The sequence below is a fragment of the Anticarsia gemmatalis genome, chromosome 19 (genome assembly GCF_050436995.1).
Source record: "Anticarsia gemmatalis isolate Benzon Research Colony breed Stoneville strain chromosome 19, ilAntGemm2 primary, whole genome shotgun sequence".
In the NCBI taxonomy this organism is placed as follows: domain Eukaryota; kingdom Metazoa; phylum Arthropoda; class Insecta; order Lepidoptera; family Erebidae; genus Anticarsia; species Anticarsia gemmatalis.
Genome location: NC_134763.1, coordinates 9143228 through 9159803, shown reverse-complemented (window position 1 = coordinate 9159803; position 16576 = coordinate 9143228). Strand labels below are relative to the sequence as shown.

The 16576-nt window shown below is 33.9% G+C and overlaps 1 protein-coding gene across 3 annotated transcripts in view; it reads left to right on the top strand.

Annotated features, from left to right (window-relative positions):
* KrT95D (phosphofurin acidic cluster sorting protein KrT95D) overlaps nt 1–16576 on the top strand; it is a 183599-nt gene that overhangs the window by 87667 nt on the left and 79356 nt on the right. The gene's annotated exons all lie outside the window — the stretch shown is intronic.

The window sequence follows — 16576 nt, the reverse complement described above, 5'->3', positions numbered from 1 at the left end:
TTTCAACCGATCAACTGTGTCTATATGAATACATTCTACGCAATGGTTTGAAATGACATGATATTTTCTTATCTTTTGACGTTTTATTTGATGCTGTTTTTTTCACCGTCAGTCAAATTTATTACGAGGAATTATTTTAACGGTTTTTGACGGAAAATGTATATATAGAATGGACATATGTCCAAGGTATACAAAGTCTTGACGACCTTAAGCTTTTGTATAAGTCAATATACGGGACATCAAAACTGTGTTTGTGTGTAAAAATATCATCAAAAAGTCAAGATTTTAGTTTTCTTTTCGATTGAAAATATCATGACATCTAGATAAATCGTATTTAGCTAGATGTCATGATGATATCTTGTAATTACCCAGACTAAGTCTGACCTCATTCTTATTCCTACACTACAAAGATCTTCCGTAATACCCTAATAAGAGTGAAGACTATAAATTCTAGAAAGAATAATTACTTCTGCATTATAGCATTTATCTTTAATTCTTCTTTAAGTGATATACTAAAGACAGTATTCCTAGCTTCAGCACTTTGTTTGTACTAAGTGCAACGTAAGAGGGTACAGAAGGCATCGTAAGCTAAAGTGTACTGTTTCAGTGCATTTTGAAGTAACAATAGCATATTCAGTGAGTTTTCGCTCGGTCGCTAGTAAGGGGATGAATTTCGTATGCTAAGTTGAGTTCTGTTTTAGACATGTGACGTAAACTTTAAAACCGTTTGAGTAGTTGAGTTGATCTTCAAAGTGTTTAATGTACTTTGTTACAAACTTGTTCAAAGTACAACACTTTGTAAAATAAAATACATTTTTTTGATTAATTAAAAACTTAAGCTTAGAAAGAAAGAAAATATTACCTTTTTTTCCTGTAAATTGAAGTTTAAAGGTAGTGAGAACAGTTTTCTTTTAGTTATAAGCATTGCCTTAGATTAACGTTGCGTGGGTTATTATGTGTTCTCAGAAAAGTTGAAAGCTTACAGGAAACTGTTTATAGTGGATGAAATCTTAAGAAAAACTTAGTAAGAGCTTGAAGAAAGTTCGGCTAACTGCTACTAAATAAATAATATAGTTTATTTAATTTTCATTTCACAGCTTTCGCTTTCAAATAATGGTAGCCATTATTTCTGGCTCATTGCGAGTTGAAATTGAAAATCGTTGCATTTGCGGTAATGAGCGGTCGGCGGCCGGTAATTGGTGATCGATTGAACTGCGCGGTTAAATGGATGATGTGGTGATATCGTGATGACTTACAACTAATGTAAATATCGAATGATTGGTGGTAAATCTTTATATATATAATTCTTCTGCAGTGTGTATGTCACTGAACTTCTCTTAAACGACTGGACCGATTTTGATGATTTTTAGGGGAGCTGAGAATGGTTTAGATTCACAATTTTGTCCGCTGGACAATGTTTTTTTGACGTGTAGACAAGACAACGTCTGTCGGGTCCGCTAGTTATATATATTAGTATTACTAGTACTCTTGTTTTGCTCGCACTTTACTATATTTTCTGGATAATATTTTGTCGCGGTAAAATAATAATAAAATAAAACTTTAGTTAACCCATTTTTTGGGCAATACACTCTTAAAAATCTAAACAAAAAATATCCATTAAAATGCAGCTTACGCCTGTCTATAGATATGTTTGTGCTGTGCCTTATTTTACCCTTACTTTATTAGCAGTGAAGGCGTTACAAATTACTTTAGAGTTTATAAATTTGTGGTTCAATACTCATGTATTCACCCATAGAGAAATTCAGCTACCTTTGTGTTAGTTAGGTCTTCTATTGGCTTCTACTGGAACAAAGCGAACCAAAATGGAATGTATCTGTAAAGAGAGGTATGGAGTGCATACAGGCTTCCCTTTGTGAATTCCATAGCGAGAGGTACTAACTGACTAGGCACACAGGGAACTATGTACCTGGTTTAGCACGAAACCTGACAAATTTTGGTGCAAAATTCGCCGCACACGACACATTGCGCTTGCGAAATTGATATGTACCAAATTTATGGTTACATTAATATTATAATTAGCTTGGAAGAAAGGTTAAGATCAAAGATGATATATATTGGTGTTATAATTGGTAAACATTAACCTACATCTGGGAGTCTGCGCATAACTGCAAACTGCAAACAGCAGTGGTGAACGGCAACTGCCGCTCCCGGTCACGACACCAGCGAAACGATCCTTGCACTCATTGTTGGAATCGGTTTCTCATACAGTTGTTGTCTGTTGCTGCCAAGTACAGTCTGCAGTCGTCGGAATTCAACCTTAACAGAACATTAAAGTACAGACTAGTTGAATATTGCGTCCTTTTTGATATCGTCTGAAAAGCCAATTATTGAGTACCAAAATCCAAAGTTATTCCAACAAGAGCCCCAATACAAATACAAAATTTCTTCGCTACTGACCTTGATACATATTCTAATGTATATTTTTTATTCGATATCGGTTAACCCCGTGCCAATTCGTATCAGAACCATTCGATATACTGTCACCGAGTGCAGCCACTGTTGGATATAAGCCAACCTTCTAATACGTTGTGAAATAGTTTTCACTACAATTTATTGAACACGTTTACTTAGATTTGTGATTCTACTGCCGTGATTTTTGAAGGACGATTTCGTGGCTGTTTGCGGTGTTAGGGTCCGTATAAATAAAGAGTTTTTCTTTTGCCAGATAACTTTACTTTTGTACTTTCAAGGCATAATTTGGAAATGATAATGCATTCTTCATACATTTGTCAATCATATTTTTCGTTTAAGATTATCTTGAAATGGAATAATCTTCTTTTGAATTGTTAAACAATTTCAGATCAAGTAAGCGGGATAGTTTTAAGGGCAAGTTCAGTTTTATACAAGAACAATTTTCGACGTAGTACTTAATTAATTCAATGTTGCAACTAAATTTACACAATTTGCTAGTAAACGCGAAACTGCTGGACAATCACACAAAGTGCTGTCTCGAGTTTGAAACTAACACAGTGTTAGCGTAGTGCAAACAGCAAACATGCAGTCCAGAACCCCCTTGTGGTCATTCTAGTAAACAGAGCCTCGGTAACTCTAATACGACGATACAATATATCCCCTAGGACTTAACTACCTAACGATTGTTTACAATGTACCGTCATGCTCAAAAGTTTAAATACACTGCAACACTTTCAAAGCTGAAGCTCTGCGATTGGTTGACTTTCTAAATATCCTGTAATCACTGATTATGGTTTTAACCCTTACTGTTTTTCTATTGGGTAAGAGTCTCCTCCCGAAATCGGGGAGTTCCGTGTATCCACGAAGTTTATTAAGTGCGAGTTGTAGAAGTGTGACTTACAGAAATAAAGCTTCATACAATTGTTTTCTTAAATAATAGTGAGTTTAATTTAATATTTTGACCTGTAACTGTGCATCAGTACAATAGTTTAACAGGTAACTAAAACAAGGGCTGAATTCCGTTGTTAACTTTAGACGTTATTCAGCGCCGTGTATGTAAAGTTTCAGTTTACCTGGAATTTCTAACAGCGTGATAATATTCTAGAGCAAAGTTCTAAAAGCTTGATAGTTATCAGGTTATCTCTATAATGTACAAGCATGTTGTTATGTAATACTTTAGTAGTAAGTAGCACGGGGTATGTTTAGATTAATAATATAATGTTTCTTTAGTGCAGTGATTAAGTTGTGGGTACTACTGCGCTTTGGTAAAATACTGTATTCAGCTGCATCCGATGAGACTGGAAGCTGGCTCCAACACAGTTTGGAAGAAAACTAAACTGCGCTTTGGTGTTTCCCGCACGACATTAATATTTCTGTGATCCGAATATAGTAAAGTTTAGTCAGTTCTTTGTTCTTAGTATGTTTGTAAAAGTCCAAACACAAAATTAGTTATTATTAGTGTGGCAGTTGTCTTCAAAACAATGTTGCTTTTGTTTGTTCTTCAAAACAGTTGAACTTAATATGTAGATAGGTACATACTAAGTTCACCTGTAATAAGTCAGACTCTTTGTAGAATCTGTACGGATTGGCCTTCCGACAGAAATAAAAATGTTGTTCTAGACTTGGGGTCAAGTGACAGACGTCCAACGAAGTCAAAGGCCTTACCTACAATTTTGACGTATAGAATTACTAGGTTATGCAGTCAGTAACCTAAGAACTAGGCTATCGATTCAGCGGCTATTAGGCTGGCCCCACACAGTACGACTAAAATAGACGTCTATTACTTTATGAACAAATTCCACTTAGTCACCGCGTTTAATGGAATTATTTCCGACACCATACGTAGTTGGATATCAATCAATATTTTGTTTGAATAAATCAAGTTGCGGTTAAGTGATTGTTTTTACTTTGTACGCAAATAACTTAATATCTTCTATTTTGGGGTGGATAGGTGTTGTAAAAATGGGTTTTTAAAATGCACTTATAATTAAATACAAGAATTCATATTTAATTAATTTCTTCATTCGCAATGTTTTTGTTCAGATTTTTTTGGCTGAACAGCTTTGACTTGCTCTGACGGACTTTTTCTGATTGTCGTTGCAATACTCACAGTAGCCCACTACTGGGCAAGCGCCACGTCTCGGAATAAGGCAGGAATTAAGCTTTAAGTTGACTACACCGTCCAATAGAGTGTTCGCTTAAGAAAAAGTTAATATAAATATGTAACTTATATCCCCAGTATTCCCACACACATATAGAGTACTTAAAGTCCCAACATGAAGTGGTTCATGAACCCATAACTCATTATAATTAGAAGATAACATGCCTGTCTTATCACTTGTGAGTTGAATCACTCAATTGTGCGTTATCAGTCAGTTGATGGGAACCAGTCGACAAAGAGCTTCTGTGTAAGGATGCAACTCAATATAAGAGTATAGTATAAGAGAGATTATTCGTTTGTGTTCTTGATAATGAATTGTGGTTTGTGACTGTGTGTGTGGTCGTTATATCATTGTGTAAAGTATTTTTACGAAGAACAAAGAAGGATCATGTATGATCTGTAATAGTTGTTTAAGATTTGATGCTTATTAAGCCGGTATTATAGTCTCGGTATATAGTAGTACTTTATGTGTGAACAAACAAATAATTGATGCTTTTTATAAACAAACAATGCTTGACGCCAGATCTTTGGTCATATTTAAGAGAAATAGATTCAAAGTAAAACGTGTGCTTTTTCAATATGTAAGTGAAATTCATTTCTAAGCTCAGTTTAGATTTTCCCTGTGTTACGAAAACGTTTTAGGATTCCTTATGAGTTATAAAACAAATGGTGCCACATTTCTTATGAGTATGCTTATTAATTTTGTTTTTTTCAAACTGAAACTTAGTTCTACTTTAATTTATTCTGGTATATTTTTTGCGCAGGCATCGTTAGAAAGCCTAAAAGCATTGGAGTTCTGGCAAGTCTGTAAAGTTTTCGCAACTTAGGCAGTTTAGAGGTCAATGACTTTTTGTTTTCTTTCTTAGAAGTCTTGTCGCAGTACATTTGTTAATAAGATATGGCTGATAAATAAGATTCTTTGACATCATGTCATATAATATATTCAGATACTTAGCTTTCTTATTACAAAAAAAGTATTTAATTCCTGAAAGTTTGTTTAGATATGTTATGATTATATTAAGCTTGTATATCGATAAATATAGTAATTGATTCGTTTTTAATTAACGTTTTTCCTTATTTCAGGTAAGAATATTACCACTAGACACTCATGTGCTGCTTCAATATTTCAACGTTATTCCGGTAAGATGAGAAATTAAGACAAAACATTTAAAACTTCTAACAATTCCTTAAAATGTCGTACATTTAAACTCTTAGGCGAAATAGTAGAGACCAATAAAACAGTCTATATCCTGTACTTCCCAAAACCGGGAAGGAAATACGAATTCCTATTCAAATGAGGTGCGTCGTAAATTTTAAAGGGTGACTGCACGTAGCTAGAACCTATTACAAAACACTTTTGGAATTAATTTCTGTTAGCTTTCTTTATATTAAACCTGCAGTTAGTTACAATTTTTTGTGTTATTTATTAAATACGACAATTAAGTCTCGTGTGACTATTATTAGGGCAATAAAACGAATCTTTAAGGTACATGAATCAGTAAAGTACTGATATTTACTTATTTTGAATTTAGTTATAATTGCATTGTATAATTGAAGTATATGTGAAGGTTTTTTAAGATTTTCATTTTTGTCATAATATATATTTTTTATATACTCAAAATGTAATGCATATAGTTAAATCTATACTTATTAAATTAGTTTCCCTTCTATCATGCACCTGTGTTCCTCGGAGTTATAACGTAAAGTGCAAACACATCTGCTATAATTAAATGTACACACTGTACACGTGCTTTCATTCACTAGTTCATTCACTGTTTATACATTCACTTGTGGAACGACCGATTGATGAAAATTACTGAACAGAACTTGATGAATTCTGACGACCTAAGACTATGCTAGGGTAACAAAAATGAACCATGGTGGGAGGTTTTTAGAATCATCTTTAACTAAGAAGATTATATTCTGACAGAAGTCTTGGGCTATTCCCACAGTTTAGGCATGCAAATGGTCTTATTCAGAGAACAGTAGTTATGAAATTCGCATCGCGCGTCGCGGTTCAAATCGTTCATGGTGCAAAGTTACTATAAAAAATAAGGAAATAGCTGCTCCAAAATTTATAAAACGCTAACTGTAACCAAAGATCGAACATACTAAAACTGATGGAGTTTCCTTGCCTAATCCAAATATTTAGTCCAGCCTTTAAGACTTTAAATCACATCAAACTCTATACATATGGGTGGCTTAGTTAAGAGACAGTTGAATTGCAAATTAGAGGGTTTCGGAGCTTAAATTCAAATGCTCTCAACCATTTGTGAAGTCTGGACTAAGCTCGTGAGTACGTAAGCCTTTGACAATGAGAACAAGAGACCAGCTCCTAAAAAACTTCACAATGTTGTAGTATTGCATCTTCAATAAAAAACCTTTGTGTGATTGGTATAAAATAATACCAAATTATAAAGGAATTAATATGACGCTGCGGTTTAATCGAACGTAGACTAAGCAGTGATTGATCGGCTTACAACCCCCTTTGATGAAACAAGTTTCAAAAACAGCAACTTTTCTTAAATCTGACAATGTTACATTAAACAGCAAAATAATAACCCGTTAAAAATTCCAACTAGAAAACAATTTGCATCGTTAAACAGTTAGTCCAACAAAAAGTCTCACAAAAAACTCGTGAGAACCAAACCCAAACGTATAACTTATGAACGTCTAATTCCGTAACAGTAGCGACCAGCGACGAAAGTTTGACATTAAAAATGTACTGCCAAAATAGTTCCTTAGACGATCGCTAGAGGCGCTGATCGGATTTTCATGCAGGATTTCTCGATAGCTAGCCGGTTATCGGTAGTCGACAGTGGTAGAGAATCGAGCTACTGAATATATAATGGTGGACTAACGAAACACTTCCTAGGAACTAAAATAGTCTTGCGTACAGTCAGATGAATATTTATTAACTTCCCGACTCGCCCCATGGTTGGCTTCCTCGAAGATGTTTAACGATGTTTGAAGGCTTTTTGTTGTTGTTTGGTAACGCCTACGGCCGTTCTACTTACGAGTATAACAATTCAATGCCCCTTATAGTCCAACGACTTTGTAGAGAACATTTGTGTGCACGGTACATTGAATTAAATGATCATAAATAATTCTGCGTATTTCTAAAATAAAGTAACTATCAGCTCCATGTAATTCCCGTCTTGCAGGCTTATGCAGCTCACAGTGGCCTGTTTGATGCTGTTAATTTATTGCCATTGAGCATATTGTGTAGGTCTGAGAATCGGCCAACATCTTTTTTTCAAACCACTAAGTGACACTATTTTTTATTTTTATTTATATGGCAAAACAACGTTTGCCGGGTCAGCTAGTTATAATCTAGAAAAATCGAGCATGCCAAGACTATCTCCTTAGCTGTCAGACCAAATACAAAATAAGATTTTTAACCCATTTTTCTTGAAGAATTCCTCTTTTCTTCCCAAAAACCAAAACAGACCATCATCTAACCTTTGTCACGTAACACGGTCCCATAAAACCATACATTGCACCACATACAATCAGCTAAGTACAGACGTGAACTTAACGTTTACGATACTCGCCTTCACATTTAACCGTCAATTTCTCAGCCTTGTCGCGTTATGGCCTATAAATATTAGCGGCGTCGTAAACTCAACTTGGCTATCAACCACTAAGTTAATTTTATTTATATTGTATTAGGGATTGAGATGATGTAGGCGTGTACTGACAGATTGGATTAACTTGATTTTGTTTATATATATATAAACTTAGGGGAGGCCTTTGCCCAGCAGTGGGACAATACAGGCGAACAAAAAAAGAAAAAAAAGTAAAAATAAACATAAATTAAAAGTTGTATGGATGTGAATGAAGCTAAGGAAGTTTGAAAGAATCGTAGTTAGTAGTTCTCTGGTTGTTCTTTGATTTCTGACTACCCTTATGGAAAGTAGGCGTGATTTTATGTATGTATGTATTGTCTGAAAAATAAATACTAGAGAGACGTATTTACTTTCCTATAACATAATATAATAATATACATAGGGTACCGAACACAAAAAAGCATCAATTGACATTTCAAACACGGACTGTCTATGGGTATGATTGGGTTTTAAGGGCATTTACAAACTTGGCGTATTGTACAGTATTGCATATCGAGCCATTGCAGGTACCCAAAGGCATTTTTGCTACACAATAAAACGGGTCTTGCGTTGAGTATAGAGTCGTATTAGCTGATCTCTCTTTTGAGTCTCCCTAGTAATGGATAACATTTTTTGAAAATGTGTTATGTGCCGTATATACAACCGTAGTATATTCATTCTTAAATTGTGTGATCATTTCTTTTTCAATTAAAACGTTAATTTGCGTAAAATGCTTTTACAAACAAAGCTCACAAAAAAGTCACGATAAAATTTACGAAATATTTTATCGGTACACAAAATAAATCCATCAACGTTAAAACAACGTAATCTCGTTATTTTATTTATATTTCATTCATCAATTTAAATACGGTCTGTGTAATAAGCTTTTCGCGAATGGTAACTCGAAACCGGTAAACAAAAGGAAAAAATCTTGAAAATGTTCCGTAAAATTCCCTTTAACTTTAGTACAACTTTGTCCAATTACAGGCTGTGTTTAATCAAGGATATTATTCGTCCATTTTGATTCTGTTCGTTTGATGTTAATTAAGATTGATCCCTCATGAAATCAAGTTTGGAGAGTGGAATTAGACGTAGTATTTATCTCTGATAAATTTGCCATTTGCGCTCACCGGTCGGTAAACGATCTCTGGGTTAAAGGTAAGGTTAGTAGTATAGTACTTTATAAAACGTGTTTTAAATTAAATTATTGTTTGTATTTTAGTTTGAGTCTGTTTTTGTAACTATTTTCTTTTATAAATAAAGAAATAAACCGATTATCCCCACAAAAGGTGGTATAATCGCTCAATAAACGAGTACAATAAATGTATACAAAACTGTGATTAGTAACCTCGGACATGAGAGATCATTGGATGCGTTCGTGCGTGAACACAAAGGATCGCCTTAAGGGCACCGGTAGCTCCCTACCGAAGGCCGAGCACCTACACGTGTGCCTTAAGAATGAATTTGTATTACGATCACTATAAGCAGCGGAACGGCGGCAGATTTTTCGTAAATGATTGCACTATGTTGTCAGTTTCGTGTCTATTCAAAGATTTCATATGGAATATCTTCTGTAAAACTTTTAAGTTTGGTTACTTCTTAATTGTGTATTCTGATTTGTAAATAGTGTTCCATAGCAGTTAGCTTCGCTGGTCGTTGGTAGCTAATATATTAAACTGTTTTAGTAGATTTCTTACTCTTAACATGGAAGGTAGTCACTTAGTTATATGTCATTAAATTCTTAATTAGTATCATTAGAGCATTCTTAACTTCAAACTAAGTTTATTCAACTGCTGAACTTCCGCCAGCTAACAGTACGTCACAAACCACACGCCCAGTCAGTAAACACCCTTAATATATGTATTTACGTTGAAATCAAACAACCTGCAAAGGACACACGTATTTGGAGTACTAATGAGAACGTTCTGTTTGATTATTATATTGTTTTAGCTTTGACAAAATGGCGGCGGTGGAGCCTGTTTGGAATATCCGCACCTACGTGCTTTGAATACAGAACTTAATTAACGCTTTTAATTGTATTATCTTGTGGAATTTTCGCTTATAGCTAGATTATATTATATTTTAGGATTATACTGAGTTAAATTGTAAGACTAGATTGCCTTTTGTCGAGATAATGAGTTTTTGGTTTGTGTGACGTAGTCGTATTAAGACAGTAGTCTTATAACAGTATGAAAAAGTTTACTTCTAAGATTGATATTATAATGAGTAAGTGGTTTAGTGTACCCAGTCTACAATTTGTGAAAATTAAATGGGAAATTGCATGGCTGTTGTATGGCAGCCCCTTAATTGTTTATTTTATTTTGTTTTGGTTATTGTTGAAGCGGCAATATAATTTTAACTGTCTTATTTAAATTATAATGCGGTTCATGAGATACAGCCAAGTGACTGACAGACAGCGAAATGTCGAAAATGAGGTTTTATTTTTACCCTTTCAGTATGGAACCCTTAAAGTATGTATACGTTTATATACTCCTCCAAATAAGACATACGAAACATTTAAATCTTTATATACGGTCAGTGTCAGACAGAAACGAGTAATAATACTTTGGGGGTCACATTAGTAATAGAATTTAGTAATTTGACGCTAGAGTTCTATTAACTCTAAAGTGTCCAAAGAGACTCATTTATGAACATCTCTATGTGACCTACTGAAAAGAAATTAGAGCGTTAGTTTAAACTTTAAATGTTTAAGAAGTTAATAAATGTAAATAATGTCAGTGGTTCAGTTTAATGACATTTTAGTTACAATTTTTACTTTAGTATTTTCGCTTTTTCATATACTTCGCTCTCGCTTTGAAAAAGTACTTATACTGTTTTCCTGCCAAAATTATGACACCCATGATGATTATTGCTTCTATTTAATAGGGTGAACCAAAGGAAATCGCATTATTTCCATTAATATTTATGATCCGATTTTTGAAAGTCTGCCTGAAACTCGTCAATCGGTCTTCATTTCCTGCCCAACACACACACAACACTTCCTATACAACGTGAAAGTTTCAAACTTATCCCATCTTAAGTGCTTAATCCTTGTTAATTTGTAACATAAACCATATATCCGTAAAGTGTAAAAGTAACCTAATCTCTGTTGAAAGAATAACTTTTATAACGACGCGACTAAATTTATTACGCCACGCCCCATAAAAGTAAGGAAAAAAAATAAGATATTGTTCGAACAGTAACACTTTGTCATTTGATATTTTATGGTCCGTTTTAACGAACAGTTTCGTGTTTTACAGGACATTTTTTTTACTTTTATTTTTGTTAAGACAGCTCCTGTTTTTGGTTTGTGTTACGCTTGTTAATTGCGATCATTCATTACGATTGTCGATTGCGATACGTGGAGCCAGTGAAACTAAAACATATCATTGTAAAATTATGTTTTAAACATAACGTTAAAAATGCAATAAGGCCATTTTTTAACAATAAACTTGCTCGAACTGGGATTGAAACTAGTAAGTCTTTAATCAATACACTAACCCTGTCATACTAACTTTGGACCTTAGGGGTCAAAAAAATACCAGCCAATGCAATGATGAGATTCGAACCCTCACAATAACAATCCGGCCAGTTTTAATCGTTATGAGTAACCAATGTGGTGCAGCTACTCATACGATGTACTCTTAACTTATTCGACTTCAGGATGTTTTAGTTGTTAGCAATCTAAACTAATATTATAAAGCTGAAGAGTTTGTTTCTTTGATTGTTTGATTGCTTGTTTGTTTGTTTGTTTATTTGAACGCGCTAATCTCAGGAATAAAAAATATAAAAAAGAGCCTTCAGTGAAGACACTACAAAAACTATCCCCGTCTACCCGCATTAGTAAAGTGTACAAACTACAGTGTTTGAGACCCAGCCATGTGAGAGATGGCCAGGTCCCTCCAGCACTCTCTTAGATTAATGTGCCCTCATCTGACACTCGCATTATAACGTTTCACTTTTATTACATACCTCTGTGATTTGATTGGATGAGAATGAATTCTTTGCTGATGTATGAGATTGTTTCTGTTTGGGAGGTTCCATTAGAGATTTTTTTGAAGTATGATATGATGTGACTCATGACATTGGATAGTAAAATATGTATCTATTCTTAAAAAAATATGCAGTATGTATATTATATTATTGCTTGGCTCTTGAACCTACCCTCTCTTACTTCGCCTTGATCTAATAACCATCAGAAGTACTTGTAGCTAAAAGTGTGTTGCATGAGATGGCAGGAGACCACTTTTCCGTTCTCTCCCTTTTCTTCTCTCTTTAAAACACACTTACTAAATAATACGCGCTAGATCACGCATTATTAGACTTGCTTGGAGTCTAGTCTACTTGTCTTGTCTAGCCTAGAAACGAAAATTTAACGCGCCTTTATTTTAAGCTGATTGTCTTAAAGATTCTTTCAAAGTTTAGCTTATAGGTACTTTTTAGCCATTATCTTTCCACTGCTGGTCAAATAGATTCTCTATTTTTTTCCGCTATCCCGATGATAGTACTTCTTTTTTTTCCTCTATAAGTTATATGTGTTCTTGTTTCGTCCTTACAACCTATATTGGTTAGCTGAGTGATTGATAGTGTACCTATATCTCCAAGGGTCCTTTTAGCTGTATAATATTGAACGACGACGGTCACAATAGATTGGGACATGTCACATTAATAAAAGATCTTTACTTCACTCCTTGACTACAGAAATAAGGTATATTTTTATATGAAACTAGCTTTTGATCGCGGCTCCACTTGTAAGAAAGGTTTGTAAAAATACTTTTTCTAAAAAAAGCTCTGCGTTTCGCTAATTTCATCAAATTCTTAAACCGTGTACGGAAAATCGAAAAAAAAGACTGCGTTATTTTTGCATTTTTACGTTGTCGTGTGGATATAAACTTTTATGAACAAAATTAAAGACGTGTTTTAAAATACACTATTAATTGTAATTAAGTGTTTTACCCGCTTGAAAATGAAACCATTATCTATTTAACTCGTTGCATACAAAAATAGACTAAGGTGGTTAACCCCTAACAGTGAGGGGTGGGAATCACCATAAATTAACGCGAAGTTATTAGCACGCCTTGTTTAATGAATGGCGGTAATCAAAAGCCCTCGGATAGAGAATGCATTTGTTTAAACGATTCTTTTGTTCACGATTTGACGGAATCGGGACGGCTTATTTAGGACGCGGGTTGAAAACATTGATTTTGTAGGCAAGAAGAATTGGTGGGTTTTCGACGCAGTTCTGTGTAAAAGAATGAAGGTTTAAAAAATTAAATGTAAATGTAGTAAGTAGTAATTGCTATGATTAGTTTTATTGAAAGTAAACTTTTTTAAGATGTCCCTTCATACTTACATATTTACCAAACTTGGGCCATACCTACCCCCTATGGGAATAAGGCGTGATTTTTTGAATTTAGGTATGTATATATTTTTTAAATCTTCTACAACTATACGGAATTTAATAAAAACTAAGCACTTCAAAATTATAAAGGCTTTTACATATAAAGCTAGTAAAAGCTGTGAGATGTTAGTAACCTCTTCCACTTCAGAAATATGCGTTTAAATACGGCACTATCAGAATCCAGATCAAAGCAACACACAATCTAGAGTTTCACAAAGAATATACATGGAAATCTATTTTGTACGTAATACGGCGCATGCAAGAGTATAATCCTGTTTCGCAAAGGCTTTACAAACGTTGCAATCTCCGATACAAAATGTATGCAGATCAAAAGCGATTTACTCGGACACATATTTTTACTGAATAGAAATAGAACGTTCTTTGTAGCCAATATACTAGTATTTATTTTCTTCGTTAGATAAATCTAACGTTGAAATCGTTTTTCATTCTGTATTGCAACTTTAAACTACTGCTGCATACTCGTCATGGAACATAATAATATATGTTTCTCAATTATTTTTTCATGTAATTGTTGCTTCACCGTATTAATATATAAATGTGCATTAGTCAACTTAGTGGATGCAACGTTTCTAACGCATCACTAAATTAGCTTAGAAACTAATTTAAAACCCGCTTAAATTCTTTTATTACATTCAGCTTACTAAAATGATGACAAAGAAACGGAACACTTTCATCAAATTTGCAGAACAAGTCATCCCTATATAAGTATATGACGTCATATTTTCCCCCTTGCGATATCCTTACACTACCCAAATGAGTCATCATATTGCCAGTATTTCCACAAGGCATCCCCTCAACTTATTGCCAATATCCAATTGACCGATTATGAAAGCCCATCTGCTCGAGAGAATTGATTTGGAGATCCAATTAATTCATTAAAGTAATTATTGAGGTCTAATTTAATTGATCAGACCTTTAAGATAATGTACGCAGGTGTAGTTTTGAATGAGATAGCAATTTAATTAAATGTTGGAGATTATCGGAACTAATGCCAATGAGGCTTTGAATTAAAAGTTTTAATTGAGCGTATCTTATAGACTTTTATGTTAAACTAGCTGACCCGCGCAACTTCGCTTGCGTCACATAAGAGAATGAGTCAAAATTTTCCCCGTTTTTGTAACATTTTTTACTGGTACTCTGCTCCTATTGGTCGTAGCGTGATGATATATAGCCTATAGCCTTCCTCGATAAATGGGCTATCTAACAGTGAAAGATTTTTTCAAATCGGGCCAGTAGTTCCTGAGATTAGCGCGTTCAAACAAACAAACAAACAAACTCTTCAGCTTTATAATATTAGTATAGATTAGTATAGATAATATAATTGACGAGATAAACTTATCAGTAGAAAAAGATATTTAGAAGTATTGAATAACTTGAACTGGGTTAATTTTTAACGATCATGCAACTTTTCAGCCGTACGTATTTTCATTTTTGTTTTCCGTTTGAATGTTTCCAATTTAATTTTGGGTGTTAAAAATCTACTGGGGGAGTGAAAATCAATTAAAATAGGCTTGACTGGGTTGAGAGACACCTTTTATTTGTTTTATATTCAAATCTTAAGATTTTGTTAATAATTATTTTACAAACTTAGGTATTATATTGTGTATTTGTATTTTCACATCTTATGTGTTGGCTTTGTCTCGCAAAATTTCCACATTCATAAATCTCGAACATTGATCTACGCAAAGATTAAAATTTTACTAGTTTTAACATAAAACATAATTAGTAATAAAATTTTAGTATCAATAAAAATGTTTATCAGATTTCAATGTACATTGTTATAGACGGAGCGGAGATTATTTGTTATTGTTTGAAGAAGATACGGACTACTAGCGACTTTGTTATCGACTCGCTACCGACAATGTAAATCATGACGGACTTTTCTTTCTTGTACATTCTCTTGATATAAAAGATAACTCTCGTATTTCCTTACAGGAAACCTCCGCAATCCAATCACACGGTAGTAATAAAGCTTCCCATACTATGAAAAATCTTGTGTCGCCGGGCCTTGGCATACGGTAGAATGGGGTTAATTTTGATTACAGGAGTTACTTTAAAATGGACAGAAATAGACATTTTAAAGGTCAATCACAGTATTTGAAATTTTACAATTTTATTCATAGCAATATTTAGTACAAAGAACCGGAAAACTGATTTCGTCGCTAGCTTTCTTAAAGTTACGTTATCTATGGTGTACCGTAGAATGGGTTACTTTAGGAAAATTTGTTGTATCTAATCCTGATATTTCTTTTGTTTTTATAATTCAAATTCAATCTTTACGGGCATGAATTGTCTGTATATAAACGTCTATCTGCATTACGTTGTCAAATATAATAACAATAGAACATCTTTAAAAAACATCGACTGTCATTTACTTTATACGAAGTCGTCACGATAATATGGAAAGCTTGTAATCGCGCTATTGATATGTCATTAATAGTGCAATGTGTTGTTCTTTACAAATACTAATTATATCACTTTTATTTGAATTTATGTCTTGTTTGACTGGTTAATTGTGTGTTTTGTTATAGTTGACGAGCAATCAAACAATGGTTAATTGGTAGTTACTAAAAAAAACTAACTACACGTTGAGATATACGACTAACTTACGCGAGATTATGTATTGTAGTGTCAAATCTTTGATATTTCAGCTTATTTGAAAGCCTAGACGTACTTTTTTTGTTAAGGTTATCAGCTTTATCTAATTTTTGGTTTCCTCTTTTCAGGTAAACATTGTGCCAACATGAATTGTACAAATACAATTATGTCGGGTAAGATGAAAGAGTTTCCTCTACATAAGGAAGTATATAAGCACGGTGTAACAAACGTGACAGGCTTCGGACGTCATGTTTTGTTTTTATTAGGAGTAGGGTTACGCAGTTAAATTTCAGAAAGATGTTAAAAATGTTGGTAGCTGGTAAATTACCAAATACCAAATAACACTCTGCAATA